General features: G+C 45.4%; 1 protein-coding gene across 13 annotated transcripts in view; it reads left to right on the forward strand.

Annotated features, from left to right (window-relative positions):
- The window catches only part of CLASP1 (cytoplasmic linker associated protein 1), a 271,441-nt gene that overhangs the window by 66,766 nt on the left and 190,723 nt on the right, over positions 1 to 13,952 (forward strand). The window lies entirely within an intron of this gene.

Below are 13,952 nucleotides of genomic sequence, written 5' to 3' on the forward strand. Positions count from 1 at the left end.
AGCTAAAACTTGGCCTCATAGTGTAAATGACCTTGTGCCCATGGCCTGGCCCTGTCTGTCTCTTGGCCTTTTTCCCCCCTCCTGCTGACTTTGCCTCTTACTGTGCTCGGGCCATCCTGGTCTTTCTGCCTTTAAAACATGCTTTTGAGGCCATTCTGATGGCAGGTCAGCTTTCCCCCGGTTCTTTGTGTTGTGACCCGTATCTTACCATTCAGCCCTCTCTGACTTCCCTAAGTAGTTTCTATCCTCACCGTTACCTTTACCCTATCTGAAATCCCCCTCCCCCCACTTGAGTGTATGTTTCCAGACTGGAGGGCGCTTGCCTGTCTTGTTTAACCACGGAATATCCATTTCCTAGAACAACAATGCTTGGGATGTGGTGGCCACTCAGATATTTATTGAGTAAATGAACATCATGAGAGGTTGGACAGATGTCTCTGGAAGGCCCATGACTTAAGGGATAGGTGACACCATCCCAGGACAGCTAGAGACTGCTTTATCAACTCTGTCCCTCCAAACTCCACCACCTCCCAAAAGAAAACTTGTGGAGAGAGGTTTTCTCCTCCAGTGTCTCAGTGAAGGTAGGAGAAGGCCAGCAAGGGCCTGAATGGCACAGAAGACTTCCTCGGATTTGTTGCTGGGCCTTGTAAAGATCCTGGATAGAAACTCTTGGACTTTCTCACAGTGACTGTGTTTGTAATGGTGACCCTGAGACATCATGAAAGGCTCAGTTCCTGAATATTCTCTGTAATATACATGCCCAGTCCATTTTCTGAGCTTTCTGGAAGCTAAATGGAAAGTTCAGATACTTGGGATCAGCCTTAGCTATTTAGCAAAACTTCTCTCCAGGCAGGCTCACCCTTCCATCCTTCTGTGGGCTTCTTACTTGCTTGGTGCTGGGGAGCCTTCTCTGAGGTTGTGTTATAATTATTTAAAGTTTGTTTTTTTGAGAGAAAGAGCGAGAGAGAGAGCAGGCACAAGTGGGGAAGGGGCAGAGAGAGAGAGAGAGAGAGAGAGAGGGAGAGAGAGAGAATCCCAAGCAGGCTTCAAGCTGTCAGTGCAGAGCCCAGCTCAGGGCTTGACCCCATGAACTGTGAGCTCATGACCTGGGCTGAAATCAAGAATCAGACGCTTAACTGACTGATCCACCCAGGCTCCCTGGTTGCGTTTTGATTATTAAGCAAATGTCTCTTTCATATGTTCTCCTGTCGGTCTAGAATACAACATGTTCCTTATCCGAAATCAAAGGCACTTTGAGTTTTTTATGGGTCATTTGGTATCTGATTGGACTGTCCCAGCACGAGGGCCCAGAGGCTCTGAAGGCCACTTAGAGCCCCACTCTGGTGCGTTGGTCACCTCTGCCCCTGTCTCACGAGGGAGGGAAGCTGGGAGGTCTCACGAGGGAGGAAAACTGGGACTTAGTGAGCCTGCTGGGCAGAGACTGGACCTGACCAGATTCAGGCTGGGCTTCATGAGCCACCCCTCTCCTGTTGCCAGTTGGCCCTGAGCCGGATAGCATGCTCCACATTGGTCTGAAGTCCTCTGGACAGGTGTATAAATCCTTCTGTTCTGTACTGGGCCTTTCTCCCTCTCAGCTTTCAGTGAGCATTTACTGCTAAGAAAAGGAAGGCCTTAATCTTTCTCTTTTGTTTCACTGGTGTAAAAGCAGGCAAGTCTTAGAAGTTATCAGTCCACAGAAACTTTTCCAGCTTACCAACCCCATGTGAGAAGACACAGGTAGTCACGTAAGGGAAGAGACACTGTAACTCTCAGCCACGATAATTGAACTCTGAGTCTTGTGGGCCTCTAAAGGTATTTCTTTTCTTTCCTAATACGTTTTTACCATCACATTTCTCTTTGGGTTCCCTGACTTAGTCACAGATGACCGCAGGGTAATTAAGTTGGAAATTTCTTTGTTCATTTCCCAGTCTTTTTTCTATTTTTTGAGAAGGTAAGAAGTGCCAGTTGTTGAGAGAAAAAGGATATTTCTGCCTTCAAACAGGATTGTAACAGAGTAGATGAGATTTGCGTACGAAGACCCCATGTTTTATGTCACAACTGACCTGTTGGAAACAATGCTTGACTGTAGGTTTCCTTTCAGGTGGGCAGAGACAACCAAAAGCATCCCAGAAGTGGTGGGCTGGGAGCTGGGTCTTAAAAGATGGCAGGATTTGGGCAGGGAGGAGCGCACATTTATGGGGGAAACTGAGCAAAGTGGTGGTGGCCGCAGCAGGCTGGGGAAGGTCCCACTTTGACTGGGTCGGTCAATGAAGCCATGGGCACTGTCCTGCCCCATGCATCCACGCAGAAGCTCCAGGAAGGCAGGACTGTATTTGGTTCGCTTACAGAGTGAACTCAGCACAGGGCCTGGCCTACAGTAGTACTCAAATATTTGTTCAGGGAATGAAGGAGGCTGGGGATAATTAAAATAGCTCACCTTCATTCACCAGCTCTGTGTATCAGGCATGTGCTGGGCTCGTGAGCAAATCAGCACCTAACCCTCATGACCATCTTTGTTAGTTACTGCTACAGTTCCCCTTTAGTAAGTGAAGATAAGTGGTAGAGCTGGCATCTGAAATGGGCCATCTGGGTTCCGAACCCAAACCCTCCTCCTGAACTTCGCTCTCTAGAAAGACCGATTGGGGCCAGGCCTTGGAGAGGATGGATGCCACGCCAAGGCAGTGAAGTTGTTTCCTCACAGGCCTTGAGGAGGCTCTGAAGATGTTTGAGCAGCCCCCGAGAGTGTTCTTTGAGAAGTTAGAAAATTGTGATGGTGTCTGAGCTCACTTGGGGATGAATAGGAGGTAACCAGAAGCTAGTCCAGTGCGATGAGAGGTAGTGAGACTGGGGTGGATTGTTGGGATGTTGAGGGAAAGTTGGGGAATGATACGAGCATTTCCTATGGTGTCTGAGAGTAATCTAAGACTAAGTAAATCCTCAATAAAATAAATCGATTGCCTTTTCTCAACAACGCCTGCTGTTTTGGAACTCTGAGTCTCCCCGACCTAAGGAACTTCTGGCTGCAGACATCAGAGGCATTGGGCTTGTACACGACACCTCTTTTTTTTCTTTTCTTTCTTCTTTTTTTTTTTTTAGCTGTCATAGTTTTATTTGAAAACAGAGCCTTTCAGGAAAAGAAAGAGGCCCAGGTCATTTCCATGAAATACTTAACATTGATGATAATAGTTTTTTTTGAAACACAAAGTATAGTGGAACCTGGAACATGTTACACTGCAGTAGAATTGTGTTGTTTTGTAACATAATTTCAGGATTTATAAAAATGAGAATTCATATCATACCTTTGGCATGTGATAATGGGACCCGAGAAATGCAAGGCCTTTGAGACCTGGCCAGAGTTTCCCCTGGGGAAATGGGGTTTTTTCCCCTTTTCTTGCACCCCCCCCCCCTCCACCTCCTAGCCCCCTGTTGTGGGAGAACCTTGAAACAGTTGCTTCAGAGGCACCTGAATAGCTTATGGGCTGGTCTCAATTAGTTGGTAGCTTGGATTAAACCAGTGAAATCTAAGAGGAGTGCTAGAGATCCATTAATAGGAATCACAGCTGTCAATCTCCAAGAGAAGTGAAGGCCCAGAGCCCCATGCTAACTCCCACCAGCTTGTTTGTGGCCTTCCCCAAAACCTTTCCCCTGCAGGAAATCTTCACTTGTCTTTCTTGGTGTTTTCTTCTCAGAAAAGAAGCAGATTCCAGGGCTCCTGTTAACCTTCCTGGTGGATGACTTATGGCAAACTGACTCAAAAAGGGAAGAAAGGAACTTAGAACACGTTTTAGAATTTTTCTTTTTTTTTTTTTTTTTTCATATTGTGTCTCTTGGTATTGCCATAAACAATACCAAGGCCAGAGCGTGTGAGTCTGCTGGTCACGACTGATGACCTTTGTTTGGAGTTACTAAGCCAGAGAGTGGTTAAAGGGGGAGCGGCCCTGCTGGAAAAAGGCTCTGTGCCCGGGCATGGGGCATCAGCTGTCGTGGCAGCTCCCAGGGCTCTGACAGCCTTTCCCAGCCTGGGACAGGGTGAACGTGGAAGGTCACAGTGAATTCAGTGGGCAGGCAGCTTTAAGGCAGGAATTTGGTTGGCGGTGGATACGGAGGAGGTTCATTTCAAAGATCATTGAGTTTCTTTTGCTTTTTTAATTAAAAATGTGTATGCTAAGTAAATAAAGCAGAGAAAGGCAAATACCATTATGATTTGACTTATATGTGGAGTCTACAAGAGAAAACAAATGGAAAAACAGACTCTTCAGTACAAACTGGTGATTGCCAGAGGGAGGGGGCGGGGAATGGGCAAAATATGTGAAGGGGAGCATATAACTTCCAGTTATAAAATAAATCAGCCACAGAGATGAAAAGTACAGGATGGGGCATTAGAGTCAGTAATATTGTAATCACGTATGGTGACAGATGAGCGTTGAGTAATGTATAGACTTGTCAAGTCGCCGTGCTACACACCTGAAACTAACATAACCCTGTACGTCAGCTGTACTTCAATAATGAAAACAGTATGTGTCTCCTTTTAGAGGAGCGCACCTGCTGCGGAGGACTTGGACGGGGCCTCCTGCAGTTTGCAACAAGGAGGCCCGGGTAGCAGTAACACTCAAGTTGCTTTTGGCAAATTCGGAGTTGAAGCAAGTAGTCAGGTCAGTTGTGCAGTCATCATTGACCGAGGGCCTATTTGGTCTTGTGAATACAGAGCAGAGGAAGACATGATTCCTGCCCTTGGGGACTCATGCCTTCTGAGACAGCCTGTCCTTTTTGCCTGGGATGTCGCAGTTTATGCCTGTAGTCCTGGTATAATTACTAGTAGCCCTCCCTTTGAACCTCAGAATTCCCCAGTGAGGATGATAAATTATTTGGTTACCTTACCTTACCAGGGAAACATGTGAGCACTTACCAGAGAATTATCACGGACTTGAGCCTGATGTGCAAAGGGGACCCAGCCTGGCCTGTTCCTAGATGCTCCTTCCCTGCCCTCCTTCCCTGTTGACACCTCTTCCCTCCTCTTCCCTCGGCAGCCCCTCACCTGCCTGCGTTCCCCTGCTCCATCCTGGCATCCTAGTCCCTTGGTGCCTCACAGCTGCACTCAGGAGCCCTGAGCCCACTTGCTATCCGGTGGCTGAGCTTTCATTCTCCCTGCAGCCCCCTTGGAGCATATTCTGGGGTGTGGCTTCCCTTCTCCCAGAATTGTGTTTGCGGAAAAATGGCATTTACATGGCCACCTGAGTTCTGCCCCCACCCCAAGTTGTCTGGGTTGTTTTGGAAAGAATCTTCTGTGCTTCTGTACTATCATTTTCATGGGCTATCAGGAGGAAAGGTTGATGATGTAAATGTGTGCTTGTTTCCTATCTGCAACCGGCATGCCTCTGGACTCTGGATTCGGGACTTCTCTGCACCCCGGGAGGAAGACTACTCTATTGAGAGTGCTGGGTTTTGGAGACCTTCACACTTGGATGTGAGGCTGGGTGACAAGGCCGTCACTAAGATGGAAACATTACATGCAGGGTCATATCCAAGGCCCTTTCTGTCCAGGGCCTCTTCCATAATTCCATAATTCCTCTTCAGTTGGTTTTGAGTTAGGGAGAAGCCCAAACTGCAGAAGTCAAACCACTTTCGGGGTTGACAGATCATCCACTGCTAGGCTTGAGAGATGAAGTGACAGCACAGAGCAGAGTGGGGTCCTAATGGGCACGTATGGAGGAATGGGTAAATGTTAGCTTTTCTCTTTCTTTTGCTTTCCAGCATTGCTCTGGACTAGCTAGTGAATTCCTCATTTGAAATAACTACACTGTGGGGCACCTGTGTGGCCCCGTCGGTTAAATGTCCGACTTCTGCTCAGGTCATGATCTCGCGGTTCATGGGTTCAGGCCCTGCGTTGGGCTCTGTGCTGACAGCTCGGAGCCTGGAGCCTGCTTGGATTCTGTGTCTCCCTCTCTCTCTGCCCCTCCCCCACTCATGCTCGCTCACTCTCTCTCGCTCTCAAAAATAAAGATTATGAAATAACTCTGTCTTGAACTTTCATTTTCATCCCATGCTCCGTCTTATTTCTTTCAAATGCAGTCTTGCATACTTTTGAGATTTGAGGTCAGAATTAGATTGAATAGGAAGTAGTACAGGAAAGGCTGGCTTCCCCATAGCTGAGAATTTATTCCCAGTTCACAGGGCCTTTTTGTTTTCCAAGGGGCTGGAAGTTAGAAGAAATCAGAACAGCAAATTTATTTTGATCTCTCTGTTCTGCCTTTAAGCTTTCTGTGCTGGAACAAGTTGGCTATTTTTCATAAGTGAATTCATTGAGTGTGTAGGCGTGTATGATGTTCTTCATTTCTGGCAAGGCGACCATGCATTGTGTGTTTGAAAGCATGAATGAACTTCTGGATTGGAAGAGGAGAGGCTCAGCCCACGACAGAGGTTTTTGCGGATTCTGCCTGCCTCCTCTTCAAACTGTTACTTGCTCCCTTTGATAAAACCACATTGCTTTTCCCTGCCTCGGTGTTTCAGTGTGATGTAGCCGCTTCCCCCAAACCATCACGCAGGCGTTGTACAGATGAAGGCACAGAGACTAGAAGGGACTGATGACTCCCTTTCCAGATCAAAGAGAACAAAGTCAAACAAAGGCAGGGAGGATCTCCTGTACCCAGCCACCTTGTTGAAAGACAGAACTTAAAAAACGTGAGCAAAACCCCAGAGGAGAAAGCCCAGCTTAAACAAAACCTGCCTGCTGTGTTTCGGTGCTGGTGTTTGATCTTCTCGTCAATAATTGAAGAGTTTGGGATGGCTCCAGAGCTGAAAAGTTTCCAAATTGTATTTATCTGAAAGTGTTTGGAAGAGCTGTCCAGTTGATTTTTAGTAGAGGGGAAAAAAGGACTCCCTTGGTGTTCGGGCACCTCGGTTGTGTTCTAGCCTGATGGGCCTTTGGAGTTCTTTATTCATTGCTGGATGACTAGGGAGATCAGTGAAAGGCAGAATATAGCATGAGGGAGGAGAGATGTAGTTGGGAGAACCGAATGCTGTATTGAATGCCTTCTCTGAGGCTGTGTGCTGGCTGGCTGCCCTGAGTCATCCCCCACTCTCCCCCCCCAGCTCCCAGGAACTCGACGTCAGCAAATGTGTCTTCAGCATACACTCAGGCCCTTGAAGGTAGACTCTCTGCCTGGGTTTCTGTGCTTTGTTCAGCACTGGGCTTTGCTCTAAAGAGACAGAAGGCGATTGGCCTGTCAGGCTCTTTCGCTCAGGTCCATAGTAAAGAAATCTATTTTACGTGCAACTCACAGGAACACGTTATTGCCGCGGTCAGAGGAAAAAGTTTTGTCTCCAGAGAAACCACGGAACACAAGAACACCTTGTCCGACATTAAGTCCTAATATAAATGAAACCTTGAGCCCCTTCCTGTGAGTTGCTGGCTCCCTTTACCTCCGGTTTTAGCATCCTGGTGCCCGCAGACCTGTAACGGCCCTTGTAGGTAGGCTGGCTGTGGGAGGAAACTGATGGTTTTCCACAAGAGAGAAGAGTGAACGTACTAATTTTAACTGGTTTTTAAAAACCCTTTAGGAAGCCCAATTGCCCTCCCCTCAACTCTAAATACTTGTCTTACTGTTTCATATCACGGGAGTTTTCCTTTGATAGCGGTTGTCTGATATCGGTGTACTGCAAGATGCTGTTCCGAGTCACTGCAGCATGTGGGGTGAGGGACAGAGGACCTCAGGATACAGTTAGATAGTGAGTGATTCATTGATCCCGAACCCTGACTACTAGTTAAGGAGAGCTGGGCCCTGAAGATCAAAGATCTAAGCACCCGTATTTTTCTTTCACTTTGTACTGTGAAAAATTTCACACCCGCGTGGAAGTAGAGAGAATGTGTAACGAACCCACGTTCACCTTGTCGCTTCAGTGGTCGTCAGTCACTGGCTGCTCTTAGAATACCTGTCACTGAAGTGACACTCTTCTGTCAGAGGTGGAATAACCTGGGGCAGAGGGGCGTTCTTGGATGTGGATTCCTTCTCCCCTGTGCAGACCAATCCTGGACCGAAGGCGCCTTCCATTCCTTCCTGGCAGGCGGCCTGTCAGGGAATTGAAATTTATTTGTTTAAAACTTAAACAGTTTTTTATTGTGATTTTCTTACACTATGAAATTATATGTGCTTGTTGTGCAAATACAGACACGTATGAGGCAGGGTAAAAGGCCTTTTCCTCACAATGCAGACTTACCCACACATAAAAACTGCATGTAAGTTAAAAAAAAAAACAAACCAGAGAGGGTCACACTCTACATATTACAGTGCTGCAGCTTGGCTTTTCTCCCTTCCTTCCTTCCTCCCTCCCTCTCTCTCTTGCTTTCTCTCTCTCTCTTCTCTCCACAGCGTGGCTTGTCAATTTCTGCAGAAAAAGGCAGCTGGAATTTTAATAGCAAATGCATTGAATCTGTAGATTAGTTTAGGGAGTATCGCCACCTTAGCAACATCGTCTTCTGTTACATGAACAAAGGATCTCTTTCCATTTATTTAGGTCTTGAATTTCTTTCAACAACAGTATTTTGTAGTTTTCAGTGTACAAGTCTTGCACTTTTTTCTTGTTAAACTTACTCCTAAGCATTTTTTTCTTTTTGGTGCTGTTGTAAATGGAATTGGTTTCTAATTTTATTTTGGGATTGTTCATTGAAAATGTATTTGTTATTGTTTTTAATTATTCAGACAGCACACAACCACATATAACTATATACACACACCCAGTTACCTGTTGATGGATATTATTATTATTATTTATTTTTTTAAAGTAAGCTCTACACCCATTTTAGGGCTTGAACTCATGACCCCAAGATCAAGAGTCACATGTTCCACTGACTGAGCCAGCCAAACGCCCCCAGAATTATTTTTAATGTTTTTCTTTCACAAAATAATGCTGTAGTGATCACTGTTGTATGCACACTGTATTGTTTTGCATACTTGTGTTAATGTTTCTGAAATGGATTCCTAGATGAACTTGCTGGGTCAAAGTTTATACATATTAAAAATTTCATAGCCATCAAATGTGTGCCCAAATCCTGTATCAGTTAAACTTACCAAGGTTGTGAGCAGCTTATGCTAGTGTCTATTTTCCAGAACCTTCCAAACACATAGGCCATTACTAATCTTTTAAAACATATCTCAACCCAGTAGGTTGTACATGGTGTATCGTGACTTACAGTTCTTTGGATGTAAATGAGACTGAGTAAGTTTGTATGTTTATTGATGTTTTATAGGATGAATTGTCCATTTAAAAAAATGTTTATTTTAAAAAATTATTTGTAGGTGTTTTTTTTTTTTAAGTCATGGATGTGATACTTCACTACGTATTTTACAGATTTTCTTTTTGTCCAGTTTGTTATTTCTCTTTTATTTGTGTGTGTTCTTGTTTTTTTCCTTTAGTAATATGACATTTCTCTTCATATATTTGTACTTTCTTTATATCCATTAGTAAAATTTTTGTAATTTCTTCACATAGGTCTTATGGTTCAGTCCTCATTACTATGTGTTTTTTGTTGTTGTTGTTGGAATTGTAAATCTGATTTTTTTTTCCTTTAGACTTTCTTCCTGGTTCTGATTGATACAGTGAAAAGGCATAGATTTTTCTATATATGCATGAGATTTGGCCAGCTTACTCTCTTGTTGCTTCTAATTTTCAAGTGTTTGCCTTGGATTTTCTTAGTAGACAATTATTATTTGCAAGTAATGGTAATAATGCCTTTTCTTTTTTAGTTCTCTTATCTCTTTATTCTTTCTCTTTTCTTACTGTACTGCTAAGGCTTGTCAGAATGCGAATCAGAATATTTCTGTGTTCCCACCCTATTTGACTATGGTAATGCCCTGGTGTTTCCAGTCTGCTGGATGGCTGTTGGTTTCTAGTAGGATACTTCTGATCTTTTGTGGCATGCCCTTACTGGGGAACTCATCCATATATACGGTTCTTAGACTGGTATCTGCATCTCAGATGCAGCAGGGTTTGGCCAGCAGACATCTGCCTACAGGATATTTCTATTTTGAGGTCCCATAAAGCCCCAAAGCTTAACATGCTAGGGCCATGGTTACTGTGTGTGTGGCTCACCGTGCCAGGTAATTTAAATAGATTGCTTCAGTAATTCTCCCGGTCACCCGCAGAAGGGCATATTAGGTATCCCATTTTACAGATACATACGTGGACTTCGAGATGTTAACTTTCTTGGGGTCCTGTAGCTAGTAAGAATGGTGGTTGGTGGTGTCACGTTCTGAACCCATTTTGTCTGCCTCCAAAGACTATTCTCCATCTGCTGCTTGGACCTGTCTCCTCTCTGCGTCCTCAAGTACTGGGTTTCTGAAGATTGAGCATTCTGCTGGTTTGTCTTATGCTGTGTGGTTTACACCTCTCACCAGATGTGGTCCACACCTTGCCTGCCTTCATCACAGTGACCTTCAGTAAGGCTTTCTCCTTGAGTTCAGACAGAGGATGACTCTGTATATTCTGCAGTAGTTTTTTGCTGATTGCTGCAGTTCAGTGGATTGATTTTTCATAAAATGTTCTTAAAGTACCCAAGCCATGTTGAAAGCTTTGGTTTGCAAGATCATTCTCGTGAACTATCTGAACAAAGTGAGCCAGAATTTCGCTAGCTCTGAAATTCGTTCTAATTTGGAGTCTGAGGGACTTGGGGTTATAATGTTTCCCCTTATTGGCAGTGAGTTGCTTCCTAGGAAGGGGGACCCTGGAGGATTTCTTTTTGTTGTGATGATGTTCTCTCCTTTCCACTTGGGCTCAGTACAACTTCACAGCTAATGCTGTTTCACCTGTAAGTGGGCTTCCTGGTGGGGCTGGGGCAGGCCATCGAGCCAAGTTAGAGCCCCTGTTAAATTCATTTTTAATTCTGTTCTTTACTTTTTAAATTTGTTATTTTTTTATTAGAGAGAGAGAGAGAGAGAGAGAGAGAGAGGGAGGGAGAGAAACATGAGCAGGGAAGAGAGAGAGTAGCCCGAGCAGGCTCCGCGTTCAGTACAGAACCTGACACAGCGCTTGATCCCATGACCCTGGGATCATGACCTTAGCCGAAATCAATAGTCAGACGCTCAACTGACTGAGCCACCCAGGTGTCCCTAATTTTGTTCTTTGAAAGTATTGTATTTTCCATGTTATTTTAGAATTTTACGGTAAATCCACCTTAACAGTATCTTATTATTGATACATATGAGGTATTCTAATAAGGATGTTCAATCAAGAAAGTAGAGGGGCCGCTGCTCTAAGGTATCGGCTAAGACGGGCACCAACAGAATTTATTACCTGCACTGAGAACCGGGACAGAGTCCGTTCCGGCACCCGCTCTTGAGGGCTGGGGGAAGGCCCAGCATCCACAGTGAGCACCACTTCAGAAGAGGGTGAACGAAGAACAGACTTCAGACCGTGGGGTTTGCAGGGCCTTGGGGGTCACTAGTTTTAGTTTTGTAGACAGGGCCCAGAGAGAATTGACACAGTCACTTGGTGGCACAACTAGAATGCAGGTTTGTGACCCGGTGCAGGACTTGTTACATGGGATCAACACTTTCCTGATGCTTCAGTTGTACTAGTTTCCACTTAATTATGTTTTAGCCTCACTTTTTAGCATCAAGAAGTATAAAAGGAGCAAGTTATGTCCAATTATTTGTTCTTTTTTAAAAAAATTTTTCTTCTAATGTTTATTCACTTTTGAGAGAGAGAGAGAGAGAGCGCGCGAGCACGAGCGAGGGAGGGGCAGAGAGTGAGGGAAACAGAATCTGAAGCAGGCCCCAGGCTCTGAGCTGTCAGCACAGAGCCCGACATGGGGCTGGAACCCACAAACTGTGGAATCATGGCCTGAGCCGAAGTCAGACGCTTAACCAACTGAGCCACCCAGGCACCCCAGTTTGTTCATTTTTTTTTTTTTTTTTTTTAAGTTTATTTATTTGGAGAGACAGAGCTGGAGAGGGGCAGAGTGAGAGAGGGAGAAAGAGAATCCGAGGCAGGCTCCGTGCTGTCAGTACAGAGCCCGATGCAGGGCTTGAGCTCATGAACTGTGAGATAGTGACCTGAACTGAAACCAAGGGTCAGATGCTTAACTGACCAAGCCACCCAGGTGCCCCAGTTTGTTTATTTTCAATGTAATTTTGAATTTATTTATTTATTTAGTTTTTAGTTTTTAATGTTTATTATTTATTGAGAGAGAGAGACAGCACAAGCAGGGGAGGGTTAGAGAGGGTTAGAGAGAGGGAGACACAGAATCCGAAGCAGCTCCAGGCACCGAGCTGTCAGCACAGAGCCCGATGCGGGACTCGAACTCATGAACTGTGAGATTATGACCTGGGCTGAAGTCGAATGCTTAACTGACTGAGCCACCCAGGCACCCCTGTAATTTTGAAGTTAGAGGAAAGACACTTTTCCAGGTGAGCATTAAGGCATATCAAATGGGATTCATGTATTTATTTAACAAATGAGGTTCTAGAAAACAGCAATGAATAATTAGATAAAAATGCCTTTCTTCACAGAACTTGTGTTCTACTTGGGGAAAAGAGCAAGTTAACTGAGTGAGTGAATTTTCTAGAATGCTGGAAAGTGATAAACACTTCGGAGAGAAATGAAGCCGAGTGGGTGGAGGGGCGCACGTCGGACAGCACGCCCACATACGCCCACGGTATTGTGTAGGGTGGTCGCAGCTGGCCTGGCCGAGAAGATGACTGTTTGCAAAGACAGGAATCATGTGCTGGGACAGGCAAGATGAATATCCTGGGGAAGAGCATTCCAGAGACAGAGCCTCAGGGGTGAGGAGGGAACGTTTGAGGAATAGCCAGGAGGCCACTTGAAAGTGAGAGGGGCAGCAGTGAGCTCAGAGAGGGAATGGGTCAGGCTCTGAGGGCTTGTAGGCCATTGTGAAGACCAGCTCTTACTCAGCGTGGGGAGCCATTGGAGGCTTTGGGACAGAGGAGTGACATTACAGGAGTCACATTTTAAAAGGGCCTTCTGATTGTGTGGTGGAAATGGATGGAATGAGGACAAGTGTGGAAGCAAGAGTACAAGTAGGGGACAGTGAGAGTGTCTTCACGCCAGTGATTGTATCTGGGACTGTTAATCCGAACGCCCAGTGCAAACATGACCTAAATAACAGTTTACACTATTATTACTGTCTCATCCAGCCACTTCCCATCCACCTGCAGGCCCTCAAATTTGCTGGCAGTATGGTTGATGCTGACAAAGGGATGGGGAAGATCTGGAGCCTGCCTTACAGAAGCTTAGAGGCTAGACTCTAGGTACTAGGCAAATAGATGATCCGGAAATGAATGTGACAGCTAGAAGAACTGGGTATGGTGGGCATGCTGGAAACACAGCTTTCTGTCTACGCCCAGGGCATATATACGGGCAGGCACTGGAGTTCATGCAAGGGGAGAAGATCAGGCAGAAGAGGGAAGGCAAAATGTACGTAAGGAAGAACACAGCACATTCAGGAAAACCACAGGTGGACGGTGGGCCACAAGCGGAACTGTTGAGGTGTGTGCACGCCGTGAGCTCTTCAGAGAGTTCTCGGGGGAGCCGGGAGGACTCCTGGTCCACACAAGCTCCGGCCCGACCCCTGGCCTTGCTCTCCTTCTACACCCGGCACTGTTTCCGGATAGATGAATATAACCAGTACCTGCCTTTGGCAGATGCCGTCAATTCTTTGGGATCCAGTCGCTGGAAAGATCAGAGTTTTGTTCAGCCTAATAACTGATTTTTTTTTTAAACAGCATTACTGAGATATAATTTACATACCATATAATTTACCTGTTAGTGTATAATTCAGTTATTTTTAGTAAACTCACCAAGTTGTGCATTTGTCCATCACTCTGAAAAGACCCCTTACGCCCGTTTGCAGTCGGGCCCCTTCCAGCCCCCAGCTGTAGGCAATCATTTACTTCCTATCCCTGTAGATTTGCCTTTTCTGGACATTTCGTATAAGTATA

Source organism: Panthera leo, chromosome C1, assembly GCF_018350215.1.
Source record: "Panthera leo isolate Ple1 chromosome C1, P.leo_Ple1_pat1.1, whole genome shotgun sequence".
NCBI lineage: Eukaryota > Metazoa > Chordata > Mammalia > Carnivora > Felidae > Panthera > Panthera leo.